The 21,604-nt window shown below is 43.6% G+C and overlaps 1 long non-coding RNA gene across 1 annotated transcript in view; it reads left to right on the plus strand.

Annotated features, from left to right (window-relative positions):
* The window catches only part of LOC140911765 (uncharacterized), a 119,752-nt gene extending 99,404 nt beyond the window's left edge, over positions 1-20,348 (plus strand). The window contains exons 3-4 of the long non-coding RNA XR_012159118.1: positions 16,686-16,769; positions 20,205-20,348. This is a non-coding gene — a long non-coding RNA (uncharacterized lncRNA). The remainder of the gene's footprint in view (positions 1-16,685; positions 16,770-20,204) is intronic.
* Positions 20,349-21,604: the final 1,256 nt, after the last annotated feature.

Below are 21,604 nucleotides of genomic sequence, written 5' to 3' on the forward strand. Positions count from 1 at the left end.
GCTAAGGTTTTTCTATAATGCCTGTCACTGGTGCACAAAACAAGAGAGCACCAAAGCCCATAATAAAAAAAGTTGTTTTCTCTCTCTGTTCCACATAGGCATAGGGGTTGTGGGTTTTTTTGGGCTCATTGGTTAAGAGCATGAGTTGTGGGGGAAAAGGGCAAAGGTGTGTCTGAGTAGGCATCTTTCCCATCTTTGCTATGCAGATACAAAGTATAAAAAGTTCAAACTTGCCCCCTTCCTGAGGTTTGGCTTTATTAATAAACACAACCATCGTAAGAAAATACAAAGATCAGCTCAAATCTTGCCAAGCTTGTCTGCTGCTCGGCCCACATCCCCTCTTCAAGAGGACCACTTTTATTTAGATGAGGTAACAACTCACCTTCCTCAGAGGTTCAGCAGAACCCACTTAAACCTTTCTCAGCAGCATCAATGCTTGTTAACAGGGAAGGTTGTTCTACACTAACTATACCAGGCTGTTTTACATGAATTCTACCAGTGTTTTTCACCTGAGGATCAGCTAGATTTCTTCTAGCAAGGAGTACCACAGCCGGTGTCCCACCCCTGAGGATGTTTACATTGTGGGATTTTTGAAATCTGTCTGGAATCTGTTGGAAGCTGCATCATCCGTGTGGAGCATGGTGATCTTGCGGGACTGTGTTGGGTAAAGTGGTTAACTAAATACCAGCATTTCAGCCTGGTGGTGGTGGATAATTGTGATTAGGTCCTTAGCTGAGAGAGTGGGTGAAGCCTCCTGGCAGGACGAAGGTTGTAGAAAAGTTTCTTACCAAGATTTCCAATCTCCATTTCTAAGATTACCGAGGAGTCTAGCAAGACCCAGAGTCTTTGCACCATCTCGATCTATTGTGGAACCGGTACCCTTGATCACTGGGGAGATTAAGATAGACTGTGAAGAAATTGGCATTCTCTCTTCCTACCAGCATCACTTCTGTATTTCCTGGGTTGAGCTTTGTATACCTGCTGCTTTCTTCTACACACTGAAAAGTCCTCTCTTGGGAAGAACGTATAATAATATCCTAGAGTTTGTAGCAGGAAACGCTTTAGTGAATGTTGAGAGGTGGTTTTTATTCACCCATTTTTCAGTTGCTTATAAGTTTTTATTTATACGTATTTAAGGCAAAATTTATCTTTTTTTTGGATTGAAATGTTCTATGTTTGGTCACAGTTCAAAGAATCAGTTTTTGGGAAGTCTGAGTCCAATCAGTGTAATCCATTTTTCATCCTGTGCTTTGGTGGAGAAAGGAATACACCTTTCCTGTCTGTTGCAGTTATACTTCTGTGACTTAAAAGTGGCTGAAGATAAAAACTTCAAATTGTCCAAGGCAAATTCTGCTCCTAGTTATATAAACCCCAGCTAAAGCCATTGATATGTGCATACTCATATATGAGAACAGGCTATAAGGCAATTGCTCAATAGAGTCCTCAGGGAGGAAGGGAAAACAATCCAAGCTGGAAGAACATTTGTGTATGTCTGAAGTTACAAAAGTGTGATGTATAAAAATAAATATTGGTTCCGGCGCAGCAGAACACTTTGTGTTTTAAAGCAGCATAAATCTGAAAAGCCTTAAAATGTTGGGTTCACGGTACGTGCTTTAGCGCCAAGAACCTATATAAGGTACCACAAAACTTGGTCGTAATGTACCATTAACCTTCTATTAAGATTTAAGAGTTAATTAAGCTCTTAAAGGTGACTTTCCCCCTTTCTTTTGTTTTAAGGACATTGAGTGAAAATAAATAAAAGAAAACAAACAAATACTCAAATCAGCCAAACAAAAACTCTGACTGCTAATGCAGGGTGAAATATGAGATATCAAGCAAATAGAACTTAGGAAATTTTAAAGTTTAAGTTTCTGCCACAACATGAACTCGGCCACATTACATATACATGTTGTTTTCAGTTCTTGTTTTCCTTGTTATGTGTGTGACTTTATATTACGCTAGAGGTGGTTTACTGTACACCATAAATGATACAGAATGATCACCATGTACAAATTAATATTGCATAAGAAACCACATACTATGGTTTAGTATTTTGCAGCACCCAAAGGGTACGTGGCATGTCACAGTACAGATAAATTACACATAATATCTAGGTTGTGATCATGTGAATACTATTTTGCAGAAGCATCTACAACTCTTTTGCCTCTTGTATTCTTGCAGACAAAAGTCCACTATTCTGACTGTTTTCACAAAGTGAATTAAAGGGGCTGTGTGAATACCATTAAAGTTAATTCACAAATTTTATTTGAAAAGACATTCACAAATTCTTTTTTGTTATTGACCATCTGCCAACAATTAGGACCAGATCCTCATCTGGTGTAGATCAGCCTAGGTCAATTTACACCAGCTGAGGATCAGGCTCCTATTGTTAAGCAGAATTAGATGATTTTCCAAACTTTTAGGAAGATTCATTGTAATGGATCAGAAGCAGGTAACTGACAATTTTGTAACTAGGAAGGAGTGAATCCTGGTTTGTCATTCCCCAGGGTACACTCTGGTCTGCTGAACAGCCGTGTCCCCTCAACTCTGCAGCCTGGGGTGCCTTTCACACTGCTTTGCTGTGAACTGCCATTGCTCGCAGTCCTGCTCATACACAGCCACTAGCATGTCAAATCACTCCCAACTGAATACATGAATGCTCTCCCGGCCACTCATGAATTACATACAAGGTAACACGTGCAAATTCTCAGTCCCAGCCTTGTTCCCCAGAAATGTGTGTCTTGTACTGCCCCATACCCACCTGGACAGTATAAGCTCATAGAAAGTCTCTCATTTTGTCAAAGGAAAATGATTATGCACCAGCTTTGTTGTCTCGAGTGGAGTTTCCCAAACACTTCAATCTGAACACACACTGGATTAGATAAAACAAGTTTATTAACTACAGAAAGATAGATTTTTAAGTGATTACAAGTGATAATGCATAAAAGTCAAAATTGGTTGCAAAGAAAATAAAAGATACACAATTTAATACCTAACTTGACAAGCAAAGTAAAACCAGAATGTTTGTCTCACCATAAGCTGCCGTAAACTTCACAGGCTGGGTCTCCTTCCAGCCAGCGACCTCTCCCACAGTTCTCCTCAGACAGAGACAAACACCTACAAGATCTCTGTCAAGCTTTCTTACAACTACAATACCCACCTGCGGAAGTGAAGAAACAGATTGATAGAGCCAGAAGAGTTCCCAGAAGTTACCTACTACAGGACAGGCCTAACAAAGAAAATAACAGAACGCCACTAGCCGTCACCTTCAGCCCCCAACTAAAACCCCTCCAACGCATTATTAAGGATCTACAACCTATCCTAAAGGATGACCTAACACTCTCACAAATCTTGGGAGACAGGCCAGTCCTTGCCTACAGACAGCCCCGCAACCTGAAGCAAATACTCACCAACAACCACATACCACACAACAGAACCACTAACCCAGGAACTTATCCTTGCAACAAAGCCCGTTGCCAATTGTGCCCACATATCTATTCAGGGGACACCATCACATCTCTAAGGTGCCACAAGTACTCCTTTTCTTTTTGCAAATACAGACTAACACGGCTGTTACTCTGAAACCTCCCACAGTTCAGTGTCCTTCAGGTATTCCTGGATGTCATGAGCAGAGAGATGGGAGAAGGAGTGGTGAGGCACAGGCTATTGTCTCTCATTCTTTTACCCTTCTTCCCTCTTTGAGGATTACACACACACACACACACCCCCTCCCATCCCCCCCCCCCCATTGGGATGCAAGCAACAAGCAGTCTCTTGTGTATGGTTTCAGAGTAACAGCCGTGTTAGTCTGTAGTCGCAAAAAGAAAAGGAGTACTTGTGGCACCTTAGAGACTAACCAATTTATTAGAGCATAAGCTTTCGTGAGCTACAGCTCACTTCCTCAGATGCATATCGTGGAAACTGCAGCAGGCTTTATATATACACAGAGAATATGAACCAATACCTCCTCCCACCCCACTGTCCTGCTGGTAATAGCTTATCTAAAGTGATCATCAGGTGGGCCATTTCCAGCACAAATCCAGGTTTTCTCACCCTCCACCCCCCCACACAAATTCACTCTCCTGCTGGTGATAGCCCATCCAAAGTGACAACTCTTTACACAATGTGCATGACAATCAAGTTGGGCTATTTCCTGCACAAATCCAGGTTCTCTCACATCCCCCCCACCCCCATACACACACAAACTCACTCTCCTGCTGGTAATAGCTCATCCAAACTGACCACTCTTCAAGTTTAAATCCAAGTTAAACCAGAACATCTGGGGGCGGGGGGTAGGGAAAAACAAGAGGAAACAGGCTACCTTGCATAATGACTTAGCCACTCCCAGTCTCTATTTAAGCCTAAATTAATAGTATCCAATTTGCAAATGAATTCCAATTCAGCAGTTTGTGTATGTGACGTTTGAACCGTCTCTGTAATGAAATGTAAATTTCTTGTTTATACCTTCTCACCTGCTGGAGAATGGCCTCTTAAGCAACTGATAGTTTCTTAATACCTGGCTGGGTGTGGTCAGTCCTTTGTTGTCTCCGAGGAACTAGTCTGTGGGAGTTCCCCAGAATCATACCATACTTCAGTAATATCATACAGTAAAATCTCATCGCTTTACACACTATGTTGTTACATGCATTTTAACAGGACAATTATGCTCAGAAGATTGAGGTTTCATGAGATACATTTTGTACAAAGTATGTCTTGTGGGGTATCATAATTTTATAAAAGTGGTCAACATGGGGTACAGGGTGTCACACCCCAGCCTAGGTTTAACCACGGAGCGCCCTGATTCATGGTAACTATTAGGCAATGAGAAATATCTGAGAAATTATCTCTGTCTTGTGGCCCTAATCCTGCACCACAAACAATTTTCTCACTGACTTCACTGGGAGCAAGATTGGACCCTGTATTTTAAATAGTTACAACTTTTCTATGCTGATTTGTGTAGTCTTATTTGCCCTCCCATCTTGACTCCATAATTTTTCTTTTATAATTGGTACAGAGTTCAAAAGTGTGATAGCCATTTTACATAATACAGAGAGAGACTGATCTGGAGATTTGACAATCTAGGTTAAATTTATAATATACAAGTGAGGAAATGGGTAGGGCAGGGTTACATAAATAAAATCAAGTGATCAGTTAGTTTAGTCATCTGCACTTCCTAACAAATCATCTTGCTATTTTCATTATGCGCTGCATTTCCACTGTCAAGTCTTGCCAGATATGGTGATGTTGCAGTAGTGAGATTTTTGGGGACGAGAACTGAAAAAGTATCCCCTTGGGAGGGAGAATCAAGGTCGGTGTAGAGGGTGTCATTTCAGAGCGGAGGTGGCAGTGTGGAAACAAAAGAAGATGAATTCTGAGATATAGCCTGGGGCTGTGACTGGTGAAGGAGTTTGAATTTTTGTTGTTCGTTGGTAAAATCTTAGAGGAAACAGAATTGAGAGAAGTCTAAGATTATAAGTAAAGTGGGCAGCACAATGACCACATTTATTATTTTATTATTTGCATTACAGAAGCATGTAGAGGTTTCAGCCCATTGTGTTTAGGCACTGTACATACACATAATAAGAGACAGTTCCTGCCCCAAAGAGCTTGTTGTCTAAACCAGAGGTGGGCAAACTACAGCCCGCAGGCTACATCTGGCCTGGGGGACCATCCTGCCCAGACCTTGAGCTCCCGGCTGGGGAGGCTAGTCACCGGCCCCTCCCCTGCTGTCCCCCCACCCCGCAGCATCAACTCAAGGTGCTACCAGCACGCCGGACAGTGCGGTGGTGTGGCTCCTGCCGGGCAGCATGGCTGAGTGGCTGGCTCTAGCATGGTAAAGGGGTGGGGAGCGGGGAGTCCTGGGGGGCAGTCAGGGGACAGGGAGCAGGGGGCAGTTGGATGGGGCAGAGGTTCTGGGGGAGAGGTCAGGGAATGGGGAACAAGGGGGGCTGGATAGGCGTGGGAGTCCCGGGGGGCCTGCCAGGAGATGGGGATGTGGATAGGGGTCGGGGCAGTCAGGGACAGGGAGCAGGGGGGTGGTTGGATGGGTTGGAGGTTCTGGGAGGTTGTCGGGGGGGAGGAAGTGGGAGAGGGCGAGGGCCAGGCTGTTTGGGGAGGCACAGCCCTCCCTACCCGTCCCTCCATATAGTGTTTGCAAGCCCGATGTGGCCCTTGGGCCAAAAGTTTGCCCACCCCTGGTCTAAACAGACAGAAGGCGGGAGGGGAAACCGAGGCACTGAGAGGTGAAGTGACTTGTCTAAAATCACAAGAAGTCATGTGGCAGAGTCAGGAGTAAAACCCAGTGATCTTGACTCCTAGTCAAGTGCCCCATCCGTTGAGAAATGCTGCGTCTCTCTGAGTCCCCACCAGTTGCGGGGGGAGGGAAAGGGCTTCAGCTGCAGTATAATTAGGCTGTGCCAAAATTCTTTTTGACTGGCCGTAAAAGACACATTTCATTCATAGGCTGAGTCTACACTTGGAGCTGGGTGATTCCCAGTTTAAGGAGAAGTACTCACACTGGCATGCTAAAAATAGAATGCAGACCACGCAATGTGAGCTGTGGGATGGGCTAGCTGCCCTGAGTACATACCTGTTCAAGACCATGGGCACGTCCTTGTGGCAGCTAGCCGCTGCCACCCTTCTCACTGCCATGGGCGCACGTTATTTTTAGCGCACTAGCTCAATCTGCTGGAGCGCGAGTATTTCTCCTGGAGCTGGGAATCACGCCCTCAGCTTGAAGTGTAGACATACCCCTAAAGGGTTCGGCTGTTCAAACTGCACCGAGCCCCTAATATGGGACAATGCTCAGACTGGCAGAATGTCTTCCTGGGGGAGTGGGCATGCTGTTACATCCTGTCAAAAGGTGTGGCATATTCTCATCCCCATCTCCTTCGCCCTGGCCAGCTCTGCTCTGCACTCATGTTGCATTTGTATAAGGGGCAGATTTCCAAAAAAGCTCAGCACTCAGGAGCTCCCATGAGCCTGAAAGTCGGGCACTAAGGGTGAGTGCTCAGTCTTTTTGAAAATCTCGCCCTAGGTGACCAAACGAGGTGCAAGGTGGCGGAGAATCAGGTTTCTTATCCCGGAAACACGCCATTTAATAGGGACTCTAGAGTATAATGTTGACTATGGGTTGAAAGAGAGAATCCCTGATTTGATGCAGTTAACCTTATGCTCATCCAAAGTTTTTCTCAAATATATAATAGCAAACGAACTCCCAAGTGAATGTTCTGGTTTCATTTATAAACAGAAGAAGTTAATCTCCATAAAGAACTGATTGAATTTGTACATTCTCTTTTTGCATATCCAGAAATGTTAGGCACAAATGAGAATGACCACACTTCCTCACGCCTCTGAGAAGATAGAAAGGGTTTGTCAGACGAATATTAGCAAGAATTCTAGCTGACAGAAAGTAGGCACTGATATTAGGGATGGGGATCTACACCAGCAAAACATGTAAAACAAACACTACCATTCTACCAAATAAGATATATTTGCAGAGGCAGAAGCAGTATTTAAATAGTGGGCCAATATCACACCCAGTTCAGCCATCATCTTGGAAAGGTGCAGTGTTATCTGGAATGATCGTTTCTATGCACTTTGCCAAAATGTTTCCAATTGTTCTAATTAATTCAAGCAGTGGGACAGCACTTAGTGGCCACAGTTCAGTTTTATCCATTTTGAAGGCTTGATCCAAGATTCATTAGTCCCAGTGGCTGAGCAACTTGGATGGCCTGATTTTCAAAGCTGCTGAGAACTTGCACCTCTGATGTGCTTTGTGAAATTTGTGGGAGCTCAGCACATCTCTAAATCAGGTCACCAAGATCCAGGGCCTATTTCTAAGAGATACATGAAGTTCTCTCTTGTGAGATCATGTAGCCTGGTTCAGTATATAAGAAATCAGAAGGTAACTGAGAGGTATGTAATGCCAGACAGACCGACTGTGTTCAGTGTTCAAGATGAAGAAAAATCTGTAAGCAAATGTTCTAATCTCCATCCCCTGATCTTTTAAGTTTCTAATAATTTCTTGTTACTCCTTTTATTATCGACCAAAGTCCTTTTCCTTTTCTGTTCTTTGCACATTTCATAACCTGTGTTTAACAAAATATTCAGAGTGCCACTATAATCAAACACTCCAGTTAATCAGGAGACTGGGATACAGGCAGTGCTTAATTTGAAGTGAAAGAGATGCCGGAGCTCAAGCAATTAGGTGTCTGCACTCAAACAATGTTTTTACTTTCATAATTGATGTGCCAAGCCCAGAGGTGCCGGGGCTATGAACTGCCAAGCCTAGAAGTGCCAGGGCTCAGCCCTGGCAAGCCCCGGCACAAATTAAGCACTGGATACCGGGAATTTAGGATATAAGCCCTTGTAGTAAATGACCAGAATGAATCTGTAGGACTGACCACAAGGCTGTGAATGTGGGTGGACATATCCGCTTACTTCATTGTTAACAGTCTTGGACTTCTAACAAATATCCGGAAGGCTTTGGTGGAAAAAAATAGACAGGAAGAAAGAGGAAATTTAGCATATTTTAAAAGTTTAATAAGCCATGGCATGAAATGTCATTGGCCAAACTTTATGTACAAATACAAATTGAAAAGGGAAGAATTCTTTAAGTGGGTAATAGCAAGGGTCAATGGAATTAGTGCTCAGTAGATTTATAAGTAGTAGGCTTTACAAGGTGATTTGCAATGGATCTTTTTTTAAAAAATGGGTTTGTTTCCTTGTGACTTATGAAGAAGAGTGGATTTTTTTTTCTGATACTTTTAATCTTAGAGATATCAGGGATCACAGGTTTGATGTTCCCAGGTTCTTCTGCTGCCCTTTTTTTTGGGGAGGGGGAAAAAGGATTTGGGGGAGGTATAAGTTATGAGCAATTACATTATAAACAAAAGTATGGGAGAGTTGAACCTTGAACAAAGAAACCATTTCTCCCAAGTGTGTATGAGGCACTGGAGTTAAATAGGCTTCCTTTGCACATATAAAGAAGCAAACAATGGCATAAGACCAATTTTATTTTTCCTTTGAAGGTCATATTAAGGGCATTGATATGTTTGACTTTGCTGCAGCTTAGGGCCCAATCCTGCAATGAGACAAGCATTTTCTGGAAACTATTAAGTGCCCTTAACACCACTGAATAAGAGTAAATGTGGGAGATGGGGTGGTGGGTTTCCTATTAATTCCTTCAGTTGGTATCAGAAAAATAGTATTCTACAACCTATAATATGGTATTTTACAGGGCAATGATGCAATTTGCCATGCAAAAGAAAAGGGTTATTGAATATTAGGAGAGAGGAAGAAACTGTGTTACCGCTACTCTTTTTATTACCCTATTCCAGTCTGCATCGATCTAGTGATGATGACTCTGTGCTGCACAGTCAGAGAGCCAAGGTAAAAATGACATGAAGACATTCATCTGAGATGTGCTATAAATCAGGTCATTCCAATCAAACAGCAAATAAAATACCATTTAATACCAGAAATGGATTGTGTTAAGTAGCTTATATTGCTTGAGCCTGTGCCCTGTATTGTTAGGTTTTAGCAACTATAAAGATACAAACAAAGCTCTGAAAAGGTGCTGACAGCTTTATTTATCTCTGTATTTATGTGGATTACAATAGCACCCCACCAAGATTGGGACCCCATTGTGGCAGTCACTGTACAAACACATGATAAGAGACAATCCATGCCCCAGAGATTTTTAATCTCTAACTAGATAAGACAGAAAAAAGGCGGGAGAAGAAATAGAGGCCTAGAGAGGTAAAGTGGCCTGCCAATGGCAGAGCCTGTCAAGACTTGAACCCTGGTTTCTGGAATGCCCTGTCTGCTGGGCCACCCTGCCTCTCTTTCAATGCCTGCTGTAATTGGGGAGAGCATTCCAGGCATAAGATGCAATGTGTAAGAAGGTGCAAAGGCTCTTGTGGGGGAAGCAGAAGAATGGGCGATCAAGGCTGGCATCATTCGTGGAGTAGAGGGAGAATGTAGTCACTCAAAAAATACAAGAGCAGATAATTAAGGAAGAGAGGAGTTGTGAAGGCCCTTAAAAGTGAAGATAGAAAAATCAAATTTGATGCAGTAGTGGGAGGGAAGCCAGTGGAGGAGATGTGGACAGATCAAAAGGTCTGTAAGAGTATCACAACCTCAGCATTTTGAATGAAGGTTTTGGGAAGGCCAAGGAGGAGGGGGTTGGAATAGTTAAGTCAAGAGGTAAGGTTCTGGGCAAGAGGGTGGACAGAGAGAAATGCTTGGCTCTGTGAAACAGGGAGGAAGAAATGGCAAGATTTGAACTCTGCTAGTATGTATGGGATAGAGAGAGAGAGGGAGGGACACAGACAAAGGTGACATCCACATTATGGGAGAAGGTTGGTAATTTCAATAAAAACACTGAAGGGTATGGGAGGCAAGAGAAGGAGATCGAACTTACAGTGATGGTGAGACAGGCTGAGTTGGAGGAGTGGATGAATGGAGATAATTCATGAGTGGTAGGGTAGATTTGTGAGTAATTTGCATAACAATGTTAGCTGAAGCTGCATGATCGATCATGTCCCTGAGGGAGAGAGTGTAGAAGAGGGGGCCAAGGTTAAACAACTGTTGTGGACAATGACCAAAATGTCCAGACAGGAAAAGGAGGGCCCACCAAATGAGATGCGAGTGACCAGATATATAGGAAGAGAGGATGGAGTCGCAAAAGCCGAGGAAGGACAAGTTTTCAAGAAGTTCATGATTGACCATCCTGGGGAAAAATAACAAAAGGTGTCACATTTTACAGTACATGAACATCTACGGGATTTCAGATTGTAAGTAACAGGAAGAAAAAAAAAACCCCAATCTCCAGTTCAATCCGAAATAGACTGTAATTTCAGCACATGAGAAGAGGAAGAAGGCATATATGATATTGTTTCCTAAAATAGTAAAAACCTAAGCTCAGGAGATTCACTGAGAGTAAAACTGCATCTGTTGAATGAATTAAATGTGGACAGTGGATATATACCTTCCATTCAATCTCCGCTCTAGCTAGTTTGTCCTTAGTTGCAGTGTGTACTTACCTATCCTCTGACTTCAGTATAGAGTACTGGATAACAAAAGGGTTCCATTCTGATTCATTCAGTATTTTTCTATTAATGACAGTACTTGAGCAGGACTGCAGATTGGGGACAGCCTTTTGTGATGTTCTTTGGGCCATGTTCAACCCTTAGTTTCACCTGTTGGCCCCATTGCCTACAACAGGGTTGCATGGCAGTAATGGAGAGCAGAATTTGGCCTTTCATGTCTCCTATTTAATACAAACGTCATTTGCTGCCCCAAGTGTGGAAACTCCAAGTGACACACCCCTTGCATATACTGGTAATAACAGCCACTGTTCTGAGAATTTTCAATACCAAAGAACAGCAGCTGAGTGAAGTGCATTAAAGCAGATACAAAAAGGCTGAATTTTATAGATTGACTTGTAAGTGTGTGGTTACACTCAGGAGTGTGGTTAGTGTGGTTATAATCAGAAAAGTTACTATATAAAACTGTCACCTGCTTAAGCTTCTTAATCAACTTATTTGATCTCTGTGGGCTAGATTCTCCACTGCACACAGGCTGAGATAGACTGAGGAGAGTTCAGGTACAGTGTGTGTGTGCAGCGCTCAACAGGGAGCAGATTGGGGCTCCCTGATTCTCAACCATTTTCTACAGCTGCAACTTATGCTGCCCGCATAAGTTCCCTTTAGTGTAAGGCCTCCCAGGGCCCCACTGGCAGCAGGGCATTGGGTGTAGTGAAGCAGCTGTCTGCCACACCTCCTGCCTCTCTGCATGACAGGATGGAGGGTCACAAGTTAGGCGGCTGAGCTGGTGCAGGATAGGATGGAGCAGCCCCTGCCAGATTTGAGCCAGTGGCGTTTTCTCCTGCACAAATTGTGATATATTGAAAACTCTGTTCAAACTGTAGGCTGTCACTTTAAACTTCAGGTTTTTTCCTGGTCCTGCTTGCAGGCTAGGGGGTCTCTATAGGGAAATGTGTAATCTGGGCCTAGCAACAGTCAGTCTGCAGCCAGCCAGCTAGCCTACTGTAAGATGGGAAGAGTTGTGGCTCTGGTTTTGGTTTCTCATTCTGAATTCTAAGAAATAAAGGAGTGTTATGTTGCAACGTTTCAGCAACAGTATTTTCTTTTTACCTAACTTCTCAGTGTATTGCCATGAATCTAATCCAACTTTCCAGCCACTTTTACTTGTCTTTCAGCATTGCCAGCTCTTACAATTTTATTGCAAATCTTGTGATAGTTGGTGTTTTCTTCTTAAGGCCACTGCTCCTGGAATTGTGTGATTGTGAGAATCTCTGCTTTGTTTGTTTGTTTTAAATGAAACCTAAGTAAGGTTCTAGGTCTCATGGTTGCAGAGAAATGCTTGAAAATCTGAACCCTAAAGGATCAACAATAGGAAGGCAAATTATTTGAAAAACTCAGAATTTTTAAGCTAGACTCATGGTATTTGTGCCCCAGACATATGAGTTTTGAATGTTTGAGGCTGGCAATGGTGCATGAATTTTGGTGGGCTACAAATCAGGGGGAGAAGGTTTTGCTCTGCCTTTTTATCTTACCAAAGCAAGTAATAAATTCAAACACCAATGAAATTCAGGGAGCTCAGAACTTGTCTATATAAAAGCTTGTCCCCATAATGTCTTCCTGTTGATACAATCTTGGTACTTCACAGGGAAAATATTGCTAGCTGTTTGTGTAAGTCTCTCCTTTCAGGGAGCGGGTATCAAGGGAGAAAAGGAAATAGGGCCTGATCCACAGTCTGCTGAAGCCAATGGAGTAGTTTTCTTTACTGCAATGGACTTTGGTTCAGGTCTTTAATTAGCAGGATATAAGGGGATAAAACTAGAAGCAACAGGATAATATCAAGAGGAGGAAAATATAGGCGGGATGTCAGGAATGGTTCTTCACAATGAAATCTATATGGCTGTGAGTGAGTCTCACAAGAGAGGTGATGGAAGCCCCAAATCAAGAAACCTTTAAAAAACTGATTGGACAAAGCACTAGAAACAAATACAGGTTGAATGTCTCTAATCTGGCACTCCCTGGTCCAGCAACATCCATGGACTGGCATAGTTGCCGACTCCATAGGTGCTCCGGGGCTGGAGCACCCACAGGGAAAATTAGTGGGTGCGGAGCATCCACCGGCACCAAGCTCCCCCTTCTGTACCTCGCCCTGTGCCTCTCATGCTCTGACAACCCCGCGCTTACCAACTCCTCCTCCTCCCTCCCAGTGCTTCTGGAGCACCGTGAACAGCTGATTCACAGCATTCAAACTCCGGGAGGGAGGGGGAGAACCTGGGGCCAGTGGCTGGGACCCCAGGTGGCAGCAGGGACCCTGGGTGCTGGGCGCAAAGCCTGGGGGTGCTGCAGCACTCCCCGCATTCCTACTTCCTGCACCTAAGAAGACCCACTCGCACTCTGCATTGACCCCCCCGCCATGGTGTGGCAAATTCTCTGGTTCGGCACAGGTCAGGTCCTGAGAGCTGGGCTGTCCCTAGCTATTCTGGAGCTCTACACATGCCCCAGCGCCAGCGGGGAGGGGGGCAGCCCTCAGGCCTCTGTGGGGGGTGGGTGGCTGGCTTGGGGGGCAGGGTGGAACCATCCTGCAGCACTCACCAGTGGCGTGGCTGAAGCTGGGTCCCTCCACTTCCTGCCACCAGTGAGTGCAGGCCCGGCTCTGCTGCAGTCCTCAGGGATGGGAAGAGGCAGGGTGGGGGCTGAGCAGGGGCGGGGGCCCTGGGGAAGAGGCGAGGCAGGGGCTGGAGCAGCAGGCAGCTGTGCAGGGCACCAGGAAATTTGGTGTCCCAAGTTTCCTGGTGCCCTACGCAGCTGCGTGCTTTGTGTATGGGTAAGGATGGCCCTGCCCGAGGGTGCCAGACTAGAGAGGTTCAACTTGTACTGTACGGAAGACTCTTGAATTAGCAGGAAGATGGGTTAGAGACCTAAAACAAAAGTAAAAAGATCCTTTCTCAGTGACCCAAAGGAATGAAGGCTTAGCAAACCCATGAATTTTGATGCTGCAAGAAAACACAGGCACAGACTGGTTGAGTTACAGGGCAGTCATGCCACCTTTTGTGTACAGGAAGGTTAACTCCCTTTTCTCAATTCTGTCCCTGGTATCATTCTGTGCTGATTCTGAGTGTGGATGAGGTAGTGTAAATTATTGTAGTCAAAGGAGTTACCATGGTTGACATCAACTGAGTCTCTGGTCCCATATGAGTGGTTTAACACCAATCTAAACAGGTTAGAAGATTTTTTTTTTACACCTGAACTTCCTGGAGGCCACACACTGGCTTGTACTGCTTACTAGATTGTGGTTATTAGGGCATTTGGAAAGATTCTCTTTCCCTTAAAACAATAAAATATGCCTAGACCATGGGAAGAGCTCCCTTCATGACCTGTCTGTAACGGCAAGACTTTGTTTGCCCCATGTACCACAGACAGTGTGTTTCCCCCCGACAACTTGTCAAAAGCATCCAACATATTTCTAGATATCTTGCTTTGATAAATGCCTATTTGCCACATGAAAAATAAGTCCATGTGAAAGCAGAATAATCTATCATGCTGGGACAAATGTATGATCTGCTTTTCTTGGCATTGTCTTCTGTCTATTCTGAGGTTACATTATGGAAGTGCACATTTTCTGTATTTCACAGAGGGACAAAAAAGATGGTACCTATCATAAATATAAAGGGAAGGGTAAACACCTTTAAAATCTCTCCTGTCCAGAGGAAAAACCTTTCACCTGTAAAGGGTTAAGAAGCTAGGATAACCTTGCTGGCACCTGACCAAAATGACCAAGGAGGAGACAAGATACTTTCAAAGCTGGAGTGGGGGAGAAACAAAGATTCTCTCTGTCTGTGTCATGCTTTTGCTGGGAACAGAAAGGAATGGAGTCTTAGAACTTAGTAATTAATCTAGCTAGATATGCGTTAGATTCTGTTTTGTTTAAATGGCAGATAAAATAAGCTGTGCTGAATGGAATGTATATTCCTGTTTTTTTGTCTTTTTGTAACTTAAGGTTTGGCCTAGAAGGATTCTCTATGTTTTGAATCTGATTACCCTGTAAGGTATTTACCATCCTGATTTTACTTTTTCTTCAATTAAAATTCTTCTTTTAAGAACCTGATTGCTTTTTCATTGTTCTTAAGATCCAAGGGTTTGGGTCTGTGTTCACCTATGTAAATTGGTGAGGATTTTTTATCAAGCCTTCCCCAGGAAAGGGGGTGTCGTGCTTGGGGGAGATATTTTGTCGGGGGGGGGGGGAAAGAAGACTTTTCCAAGTGGGCTCTTTCCCTGTTAGACGCTTGGTGGTAGCAGCAATAAAGTCCAAGGGCAAAAGGTAAAATAAAATAGTTTGTACCTTGGGGAAGTTTTAACCTAAGCTGGTAAAAATAAGCTTAGGGGATTTTCATGCCGGTCCCCACATCTGTACCCTAGAGTTCAGAGTGGGGAAGGAACCTTGACAGTACCTCAATAATTAATTTGTGATGCTTGAAACCACCCAAGCTCTGTAGCTATTGAGCAATTTCCTGAGGTCATGAGAAGCTTCTCTTATTGTTGTACAGGGCCTATTTACTATTGGAAGCATGGATAAGCCTTCAAATGTATTTTTAAAAGACAGGATACCAGTTAGGGGTGGGTGAAGTGATTCAGATAAAACAAATATCAACTCAGATCCTCAGCCAAAATCTAAGCCAACCCTGAACCAAACGGAAAAAATTCAGTTAACTTTTCTTTTTTCACTTTGATACATTTTATTGTATCACTTCCTGTTTTCAGCTGGAAGCAGAAGAACCAAAATACGGTTAGAAAATATCATGTGAGTGTAGTTCCAAATCTCTCCTAGGAAGACTTCCAGGCTGCTTTCTGGACCAAGGAAATACTGATATGTGATTATTATGCTGATGGAGCCTCCAAACTTACTGAGAGGTTCACCCATCATTTATATCAAGATATTTGAATAAACATAAGTAATGTGGTGTTCAGAACCTGAATATTATAGAGGAAAAATGATTAAACCTCTCACAAATATACAAGTAGTTACATGAGAGAGAGCATGCATGTGTGCATTGTGTTGCTAATTATTTAGTTATATATCTACAGGAGTGGCATTTGTGATCATGATGAGCCTAACCATCACTTTTGTCCATGGCCTACTCAACACTTCACCACTACCCCCCTCCATTTTAAGTAAAATAGTATGATGTTTTGCTATTTCTAAAGCCATCATTATAAAAACCAGGTATCTGAGAGGTCTGGCATCCAAACTGCCTGTAGTATTGTCTCCTTTGCACTTACACAGGTTCACTGCAGCACTGGCTGGTGATGTGTAATCACAGCTGAAATCAGCGAATGGATCACCATTCAGTCTCCCGCACTGCAACAGCTGGTGCTGAGCTTTTAATAATGTGAATAAATAATTAGTTACACATTTTCAAGTTCCCCCACTTCCCACTAACTCTCCACGTGGGAGGAGTGCGTGTTTGAAACGGGACAGGGATTGCACACTGCAAAGTGTTTTAACCAGTGGAATCTCACTTTATTTATTTGTTTGGGAGAACTGTAAGGGAGAGCTGAGCCCTACTGTGTAATTTTTCAACATATGATTGTATTGACTGGACTCTTACTCCATGATCTCCTCTGTATCTTTGATTACAGGGGAACATTGAAAGAGGAAGGAGGAAGTACAGACTCCAGAGATTAAAAAAAGAAAACCGTCGATAAGCAAAAAAAAGGTGAAAAGTGAGTTTGCTTGGCTAATTGCATATAGCGTAGAACTAATGTTGTATATTAATTTGGTGGAAGACATTGCATAGAATTGACCCTCTAGGAAAGAAATCAAAGTTCATAGGGACTGTGACAAGCAGGGCTTGAAGAGTAAATATTTAATGGAAATACTTCTGTCCTTGCCTATGAGATTAAGATGATTGACTTATTTTGAGAAGAGGAACTTTGTTTTCCCTTTGCCACCCCTACAACTTCCCCTTTAATTTGAGCTTTGATAAACACTCTGGGTGGAGAGAACCTATCGCATGTGCTGATAGTTTATAACAATGTCCTTATGACCAAAACACGCTTTCTTGTGCCCGTGTCCAGCCCCAGAAACATGGTAACAAGGTGTTTTCTATTTTAGTTATCTCACTGCATCTTATTCATAGATTATGAGGCCATTAGGGACCACTGTGAACTTCTAGTCTGACCTTCTGTATAATACAGGACATAGGATTTCCCTGAATTAATTGTCTTTCTACAGCTTATCAATACTATTTCTTGCTGTGGTGACTTCTGGGTTGTCCACACACAAGAAAATGCACTTGCATAAATGAGTACTAATAGAAATAATGATTTCAGAAGTACTCCCTCCCCTTGTAGTGAAAAAGGGCCCTTTGTGCATTAGAAGGTATTGGAAGGGATGATGTGTCTTCAGATATATGAGGAGTCAGTGTGCTGTGTGGTGACATCTGCTGGGATGGGCAAATAAGGGGAAATCACAGGAGTGTGGCCTGCAAATCATAGTGCCTGAAAATCCATAAAAGTAACAGGGCCATTATGGAGACAAGGTGGGTGAGGTAATATCTTCTATTGGATAAACTCCTGTGGGTGAGACACAAGCTTTTGAGCTTATACAGAGCCCTTCTTCAATAAAAGCTATTACCTTATCCACTTTGTCTCTCCAAGATCATGGGATGAACACGGCTACAACAACACTGCATAGGGCCATTATTGATAGATGGAGCTCAGGGCATCAGCATTAAATTCATCCAGTGAGTTTTCTTGCTCCTAGTTGCTGATCATCTTTAATAACATCTAATAATTTGCATTTAAATTGTGCTTCCCATCTGCAAAGGTATTTTTTATAAACATTATGGGCCACATCCTGACACCCTTACTCAATGGAGTGGGACCTTATAGTGAGGGAAGTCCCCATGAAGGAAATGGGACTCAATGTGTGTAAGGGTGACAGAGTCTGGCCCTTAGGACCTGATGTTCAGAAAGGTAGGTTCATAATCATACACACACAAATGCACGTATAATCTGCATCAACAAATTTCTTGGCTCTCACCAGGCCTCTTTTAAGTCTCCCACAGCCCTGTCTCAGTCTTGCCTGATATATGTACTTCCTCTCCCTTCAGTGGTCTGTGCAAGCCACAGAGAAGGATTTCAGGGTAGCAGTGACCTTTGTAGCAAATTACCATGTACACCCTGTGATGGGGCTCCAGCCCTACATGGGGCTCTAAGAGGTTAATAGAGCCCTAGGGAGGCTGTGCAGGAGGCAGCCAATCAGAGATGGGTTGCAGGGAGCAGTCAAGCAGGGCCAAGCAGGCCCATATAAAAAGGGAGCTGCAGGACAGGAGTGCAGTTCTCTGCTGGGAGCCCAGGAAGGAAGGACTGTGTCCTTGGAGGGCTGAGAGAACTGCCTACACCCTGGACAGAGCAGTGCAGCTAGCAGGGACTGGGAGAGCAAGAGATGGCTCCTGGCTGGCTGCTGGGGTTTGCAGGCTGAGGCCCTGAGGCAAGGGCAAAGAAGATGCTGGGGCCACGAGGAAGCGGCCAGACAATTTGCTGCAGTAGTCACTAAGGAAAGTGGCTGAACAACAGACTGCAGATCCCCTGGAAGGAGGAAGCACAGTGTGTTGCATGGCCAGAGGGATGTGTCACTGAAGAGGATGCCACGGTCCTTGGAGAGACGTGGGTCCTAGAGCAGGAGTGATAGTGGTGAGGCAGCACTCGAAGAGGGTGCACTAACATGTGGAGCTTATCCCCAAGACAGCCAGAAGGAGGCACCAGAGTGGTGAGTGAGCCCCGTTACAACCCCACAGAATTACCCCCATGGACTTGATTACAGTAGGCCTAAAATCTGAATCTTTCTGCTAGATCTCACGACTATAGGACACAGGTCTTCAACGTGGTGGTTGCAAACAGGTGTTAGAGTGCGTGTCTCTATGGGAAGGGCGTGTGGTCCAAGCACTCTATTGATCCACTATTGTTTAAGGAGAGGGAGTCCTGCCTAGAAGGCGGGGACACTTGAAGATGATCCTGGTATGAAAAAGTGGGTTGTGTTATGTAAAAGGTGGAGAACTCCTACTGTAGGACTTTGCTAGTGTTAACAAAGGCAAGGATTTAACAGAAGCTTTGACTTTCCCTCAACCTACTAATTCATCCATGCATAATGTGGGCGGCAGAAATATGAAGAAAAGACTCAGCACTGAGGGGTGACTGCAGATCTTGAAAGAATATGCAGGAGAAAGAAATGCAGGGTTTTTTTGTGTGTGCGTTTGTTTTTAAAGCTAACTATAGACTTCCCTGGCTCCTTAAGGGGAAGAACGGCAGATAGTGGAGCACTTGTGGGTCTTTATATTGAGGTGATGGTAACTTTATTAGGTAATCATGGTACAGTGATGAGCACAGTCTGGTTTAGACACATAGAATTTCCTTGTTCTATGGAAGACCTGATGGTTCCATCACATGGAGGTGCGAGGTGTAATTATAGCACTGTTAAATGAAATGTATGGGGACTTTGTACAGTATGTTCAGTGCCACTTTTCTTCTGTAAGCTTAATTTACAATTGACTTTTTAGCGGATATCCTATTTGGTGCTTGTGGGGAGCAGCTAGTTTAGTGAGTTTCTTTGTCCTGGGGAACTAGATGGGCTTGGCAGCTAAACTTTATAAATGTGTGTGAATCACGCTGCCCCAAGTAGTTGGCTTTCACATGAGTCACAATTTTTCTGTCATCACATCCAGCAGTTACAGTTCCTTCCTGTGGTAGCCTCTGTGGGCTCATTATCCTTGGGACCTGCAAAGAGCTGTTTGAACACAGACTGATGCACACGTGGGTGGTAATGAGAAGTGAGGGTTCAGAAACATAATCGTGCTGTAATGCTATGTAAACTGAAACTGATGAGACGTCTACACTGTATAACAAAACTGTCAGCTTTATTGTGTAGGTATTTAGTTGGCTTTTTAATTAAGATAATCAAAGCCTCTTGACCTATGGATTACCTTAGACCTAAATTATGCAAGAAGGGCCCTTTCCCTGGCCCCTGTCCACTAGCAACTTGACCATGTACATTTTTCAGTGAAGAGGTTCCAAAGTAAGGCTTTCTTTGGTCTCCTCAATTAGCCCTATCTACTCTTCCCAGCTTCCAGCTGACCACAGTCTGCTTCCCCACTGCAGCGTTCCTTCTAGAAGTCTGCAAGCTCCTGAGCACCATAGGAACAAAGCCCCATGGACTTTTCTACAAGCTGCATCTAATATTTGGGGTAAGAGACCCTGGTTTCTGTGATGCCTCCATGCAGCGAGCCTGAAATTCTGGAACAGATTCAGGTATCTTTGGAATTTTTTGTTTTTTAATGTGAATTAAGTACAAAAATAAAGCATATGTTCTTCATATAGTTTATTTTGAAATTAGCTTTAGATTTTCCTGCAGTGCTTGGTGGGCCACAGGTATCTGTACTGATAATGCATAACCGTATTGCCCAATTATTTTGTGAGAATTTTCAGATTAAGAGAGAGATATTAGTGTGGCTGAAAGATAAATGACAATCAGGATTAAACATTTCAAGTGTAGTAATTTACGTTTGTAAAGAGCCTGTCTTCCTAAACACACTATGTGTATTAAAACACCACTGAAATGTAGTCACTTGTAACACTTGGGGAGGGTAAATTTAAAACCTGCATGGCATGAATGAAGCCAGTGCAATCTTGGAGGTATGGCGTCATATGCTCCCTGAAGCTTACACCTCCTGAGTAAACAAGTTGCTGTATTCTGCACCACTTCTATATGGTCTTCAAGTGTCAGTCTTCAGTTCTCACTGGAGTATTTCACTCTGGGAGTGACAAAGGCCTGGATTTCTGTCACTCAGAGAAATAAGTGTAATCTTCACTCTATTTATGAATAATAAACGATACATCTGGCTGCTACAGCAAATTGCCATTCCTGGGGCATTTAGGGATTCAAAAGAATTGTCCAGAATAAGAACTCCGTTGGCAAAGGGTGTACAGATGCCATTCCTATAATACACTAAGGGTGGAATCCACCTCTGTACAGAGTCCCAGAAAAGATCAGTGACCAATTCACTTTATTTTGAGGTCTTAAGTAGTACATAGGCCTTTTGCTGGCTCTCTGCCCCAAGGTGAATTTCACCTTTATTGCTGCCCTATCCCATCTAGAATCCTCTCTGTCCTATCTGAATTGAGCTTCAGACAACTCATTCTCATCTAGGTCCAAAACTTGACCAGGTACCCGGATTGCAAAGACATTGCCATGTCTGAGTTCAATAAAAAGATGCCTGACATCTGCATATTGATGACACTGTGGCCCGACAGGCTTCACTGTTTCCCCGAGCAACCCTATATATGTGCTGGGCAGCCGGTGAGACAGAACAGACCCCTGAAGAAGCCTGCCCAAAAGAACCCCAAGGTGAAATCCCGACCCCATTGAAGTTAATGGGAGTCTTGTCATTGACTTTGATGGGACTATGATTTCACTCCCGATGTGCACTATAGCAAAGAGAACCTCAGTTTTTAAGGTCTCCTTTGATAGCCATGCACATAGTAAAGTGTGTGGCGTTCAG

This window comes from Lepidochelys kempii, chromosome 5 (assembly GCF_965140265.1).
Source record: "Lepidochelys kempii isolate rLepKem1 chromosome 5, rLepKem1.hap2, whole genome shotgun sequence".
Lineage (NCBI taxonomy): Eukaryota > Metazoa > Chordata > Testudines > Cheloniidae > Lepidochelys > Lepidochelys kempii.